Source organism: Nicotiana tabacum, unplaced genomic scaffold (genome assembly GCF_000715075.1).
Source record: "Nicotiana tabacum cultivar K326 unplaced genomic scaffold, ASM71507v2 Un00245, whole genome shotgun sequence".
In the NCBI taxonomy this organism is placed as follows: domain Eukaryota; kingdom Viridiplantae; phylum Streptophyta; class Magnoliopsida; order Solanales; family Solanaceae; genus Nicotiana; species Nicotiana tabacum.
The window spans coordinates 58,672-64,107 of NW_027438483.1; the positions used below are offsets into that span (position 1 = coordinate 58,672).

Below are 5,436 nucleotides of genomic sequence, written 5' to 3' on the forward strand. Positions count from 1 at the left end.
CGCCGAGGGTAGCCGATGGACGACTAACAGTTATAATAAAATCAATGACGACTCTTTATGGCAAACAACAAGCAATAAATGAAGAACAATAAATAGAACACAATGAATGTGAGCAATAAATGGAAGCAATAAGATCAAGAGAATATGTTAGAGAGCAGAGAGAATGTTCTTGTGTATTTAGTATTGAGCAAAAAAGATGACTACAAAATGACAAGGATCCCCTTTATATATGAGGGGAAACCCCAACGTAGGACAAATACATTTATTACAGAGATATGGAGATGAGACAACTAGTTGGTGTCATGATTCGGGTCTGAATTTAGCTCACTAGACTTTGTCAGCTCTAGTTATCCGCCTTGGGAACTCCCCACTTTTTCATCATAGCCGTTGGTCTGCACCGCCCCGAGGTCGAGCGTCGATAGCCCTCGGGAGTGAACCTCGTCCCTAGTCTCGAACCTGTGAAATATGCTTACGAGGCATCACAACGACGAAAAAGTGGACTCTCTCCGATTTTACCGTATATATATATGTATATGTATATATGTGTGTGTGTGTGTGTCGCGCGTGCGCTCTATCCCCACAAAAAATTAGTCAAAACAATCAATTATACGCTACTTACAAGCACAAGTAACTTGAGTCGAAAAGAATAACGTAACGTTTTCTACAGGGAGGAACAAAAAGGATGACTAACCTGCAATTTGAACTTTGAACTTTGCACTTGTTGCTATGAAGGAGAATGTGTAAAAAAAAATTGAATATTCATTGTTTTCGAGAGATATTAGCAGACTAGCGGACAAGATAAAAAATCGGGAAAGACCATGAATTAGAGCTTCAATCAATAAAAAAGGTCTTGACTTTTAAATTTAATACATTTCAATTCCTTTCTAAAACTTTTGAGTAATTACAACCCGACTTCTGAGAATTTGAGTATTATATAAAGGACTTATTCAACAAAATTTGTTTTAATTTGAAAATGTCTTTGGGGCTTATGCCTCACTATAAAAACACACCCCGAACACCCGGGGCTTTCACCTCTTGAGACTTTTGCCCCTCACCATTACCTCGGGGCATTTTTAAAGTGCCTCGCCCTAGGGCTCGCCCCAAAAATGCCTTTTAAGACACTGGGTGCAACAATACACTAAACTCACTACTTAAAGAGTTCCAATTTGCCTCTATTTAGTGAAAGATAAATGATTGATTTATCCCTCCTAGTCCTTTCCTTTATTTTCCTCTCTGATACTCTATTTTGTCTAATACACTATTTATTTTGATATACTGTAGTCATACTTAACGTGCGATTCTTACTATTGGGTGGAAATACTTTTGTAACAAGCTTTCGAACTCCGTATAGCAATGATAAAGATAGCCAAAAATAAAGTTATTGTTTAGGGTATTGGAAAGGATAATATTTTCATGGCCAGAAATGGTAGCCAAAAATGGCATTACTATGAGCTTTTAGGAATAGTAAAGAAAGTAATTATGGCAATGATGTTAGTTGTGAATTGTGATGGAACAAAGGTCATTCTTATATACTTACTTTTATAGGTAAGTGATGCTTTTATTACTCTTGGACTTTTACTGAGTTTTCTAGTGTTTTATTCAACAAAAATTATTATAATGTGTCTCTAATAGCTTTTAATTGAAAAAAAAAAATCAGCTTGCTGCACTAAACTTCAACCGTGCTCGGGTCTAAGGATAGCCGGACCGTATTGAATCTTATGTATGTAATTTTATCTTGTATTTGTACAAAATGTTGTTACCGTTTGAATCCGTAACTTCTTGATTACATAGCAGACTATTTTTAATCTACATCAAGTGTATATCCTCCTTCAATACAAGCTTTCAATATGTTAGGCTAAATATCAGCTGTACCTAAAATCTACCGTTCTTTGACTAATAAAAGTGTATCTCCTTTTTTTCTCTTTTTAATTTATGTAACTGGTAAAGTTGCTGCCATGTGACCAGGAGGTCACAGGTTCAAGCCGTGGAAACAGCCTCTTGCAACAATGTAGGGTAAGGTTGCGTACAATAGACCCTTGTGGTCCGGCCCTTCCCTGGACCCCGCGTATAGCAGGAGCTTAGTACTCCAGGCTGCCCTTTTTTCTCTTCTTAATTTATATTATGGACGTACCTATAATATAAATTTTATTTATAAATTAAAAAGTAGTATTTAAGCATATATAATGTGGAATAACAAAATATTGAGCATAGTAAAAAAAAAATAATTTATTCGTAATAACAATTTTGATATACACTACAAGAAACTATAAAATTGGCAACCGTTTTTTTTGCAACAACAATAATATTGTTGCAAAATATACTAAATGGCAACAACTTTATTTAGTTGTTGCTATTTCATAGAATTTTTACCCACAAAATTCTTTTTGTTAGCAAAAGTTTTAATATTGTAGCCATATTTAACAGATAATATAATAAATTTTAAATAAATATAAATTGGTAACGACTTTTTACCAACAATACTGTGGTTGTTGGCTAAGTTTAATAAATGGCAACAACGTGATTAGATTGTTGTTATATCATAGAATTTTTAACAATAAGATTTTCTTGTTACCAAATATATTAGATTGTCGTTGCTATACTTTAGGAGTAATATAATAAATAAAAAATATTAAAATAATTGGCAACAACAAATATTAGTTGTTACTATTACACAAAAGTTTGCGCCTAAAATTTAGTAAATTACTTTTAGTTTTCCACCAAAACAAACGCGCCAAAATTCTTAGCGCGCAATTTTAGTTTCCATTGCATCTAGGTTTTCTCTTTTCATTATTCTGCTAAACGAAATTTTTGCATCTGGTGTGTTCGATTCTTCGATCTCCATCGCTGTGTTCTATCCAATCAAAGATATTTGAATGATAATATTACTTAATAAGCTAGCGCAGAATACCTACAGTCATAGCATATTACCATGTTCTATTAGAGAAAAAGAGGCATCCAAAATCGGTTCAGTTATTATTTACTTCAGATTACTTTTGAAATTGAATTATTTACCAGAGTAAGGATGTAAGTATACAAATAAAGTATACTAATAATTTATCCAACTTTAGAGCAGCTGAAAGGTCCTCAACTCATTGGCAGTTTCAACTTCCAGACACACAACACAATCAAGATATTTTCCTTCAAACAACTAATAATTTATATTGATATCGTTGTGGTAGGCTCCATGATCATTTCAAGAAATTTGCTACGAAGGAGGAAAGCTTGCAGAACATGCCGACAGAGGTTAATGAAGCTGAATTGGATTCTTAGTGGACTATTTCAGTTCCGATGCTTTTAAGGTAATTAGGAGTACACCAAATTTAACTTTATAATATTGTTTAGTTTCTTATTATACTTTCTTACTTAAATTAAAATATATCCATGCAACAAATGAATTCACGAAACAAAACTAATAAGGGAAAACAAGAAACAAATCATATTTGCGGCAGAAAATCCTTCCAAGCAGTATTTTTTGATGCGGTAAGATATATCTTTGTTTTGACTATTTTTTATCATTTTTTCTTCAATAACATAATACATAATTTATTTTGCTAGAGAGATTCAAGCACCGAGAAAGAGCCAAATCTTCAAAAAATTTGGGAAATGACTCATACGAAGTCAGGACATTGGGTTAACGATGCCTCTATTGAATTTAATGTAAATACGGAACTCTTATATTTATCCTAGAATATGAGCCAATTGAAACAAACAGTGAAAGTTTAAGCTTATATAATTGTTTGTAGGATAAGCTGACAGAAATTGTTGCTGAACAAATTCAAGAAGCGGAAAAGGGTACTGATGTGGACCATATTAATGCTGCTTTTGTGAAACTTGTTGGAGAAAAGTCAGGATATGCAAAATTCAGAGGTATTTAGTTTGTGTAAGGCGTTAAAGTTCCAATTACTTGCTTTTGATCGTAAGAACAATTTTATTAAACTACTTGAGAATAAAAGAGATAGCATCACTTTTCCTGTTAGTCATTTTCACACACACATATTACTTTCTTCGACTGTAGGCATGCCATAAGTTTGCATTTGAAATGCAATAGAACAGAACACTAAGCACAAAATGGTCCTAAAACGCATGAAAATGAATTTGCTATTCTCAGCTATAATAGAAATTAAAGGAGCAGTAAGTTAGATGTGATCTTTGGCGGGGAGCTATTTTGTTGGGGTGCTGGAATACAGTTATTCAAGTAAACAATAACTTTGTAATAATTGGTTCTAATTTACTACTACTTCAAGACTTGTTTTAAATACTACAATAAAGATATTTCTAAGTCTAATACATGATGATTCTATTTTATCTCCTATAATACTAACTTTGAAGAATGGGCGTTCTCATACATAATCTATTTTACATGAGATATTAGATATTCAAGGTATAAAATGCTTTATGTGGATGCTGTCTCTTTATTTGAATCTCTGGAAACTATTGTGTGCCGGAAAAAACATGTTCTAGTATTTTTTATGTTATAAATTAGGTTCTTCCGGGATCTATCATGTTTAAGTTTAATTGTATAATATTTAACAGATTGGACTTCCTGCTGCAATTTTTGACATGATTGCTAATTTGAATGGGTCGGATAAGGCAAGTTCTACAAGTCTTATGGATAATACCATAGTAAGTAAACATATTCTAGTTCACATGAAAGGAAGTTTCTTAGTTGTATATGCAAATGAGTCTATTTGCATAAATCAATCTTTGTCTAGTATTTTGTTTCGACTATAATATTATATCCCTGGAGTATTTAGTAGGTTCTGATGCAACTTTATTTTGGGGAGTACTTTAATCAAGCTTTCACTGCTACATATTTATTTTTCTTTAGTTGTTGCAGTTATTTCTCATTAAACTATGTTACTGATTTTTCTTAAGTCTAAAGTTGTTGTAATTAAACAAATTTCACTGCTTTCATTTTATGCTGTTGTATATTATTGCCTTTTTACTTGTTTATTAAAATCTAATTATTTTTTCTTCTTTTTAGGATGAGCATGTGTAGACCAACATTCCTGGCATCCCGTTCATGTAATGCACAAGCTGTTGGAAGAAGATTTATTTTTTGGGTTAGTATTAGAATAGAACTTAAGGACCTTGAATATATGATGCTTTTGAAAATATACTAATAGGACTATTAAGTTTTTGAAAGTGAGTACATTCAGTGCATCAATTTTATGTGTAGACGCTTATATATATAATTTATTATTTCTACATATATTTGTAAAATTCTAAAAGAATATATGAATTGTATATTTAGTAACAACTCATAAATTGTTGCTAAAGTAGTACTAGAGAATCTGTTGGCAAAAATGTAAGTATTACCACAATAATAGTTGCTGCTAAAAGTCTTGATAACAGATTATTAAATCTACCACTAATTTATTTAGCAACAACTGATATTGTTGGCAAAAAAGCTAACTTTGTCGCAACAATAATTTT

General features: G+C 32.1%; 1 long non-coding RNA gene across 1 annotated transcript; it reads left to right on the top strand.

Moving 5' to 3' along the window:
* Positions 1-2,822: 2,822 nt before the first annotated feature.
* Positions 2,823-5,177, top strand: LOC107773896 (uncharacterized). Its single transcript, XR_001645386.2, has 5 exons — positions 2,823-3,299; positions 3,556-3,657; positions 3,744-3,867; positions 4,534-4,623; positions 4,985-5,177. It is a non-coding gene; the product is annotated as an uncharacterized LOC107773896 (long non-coding RNA).
* Positions 5,178-5,436: the final 259 nt, after the last annotated feature.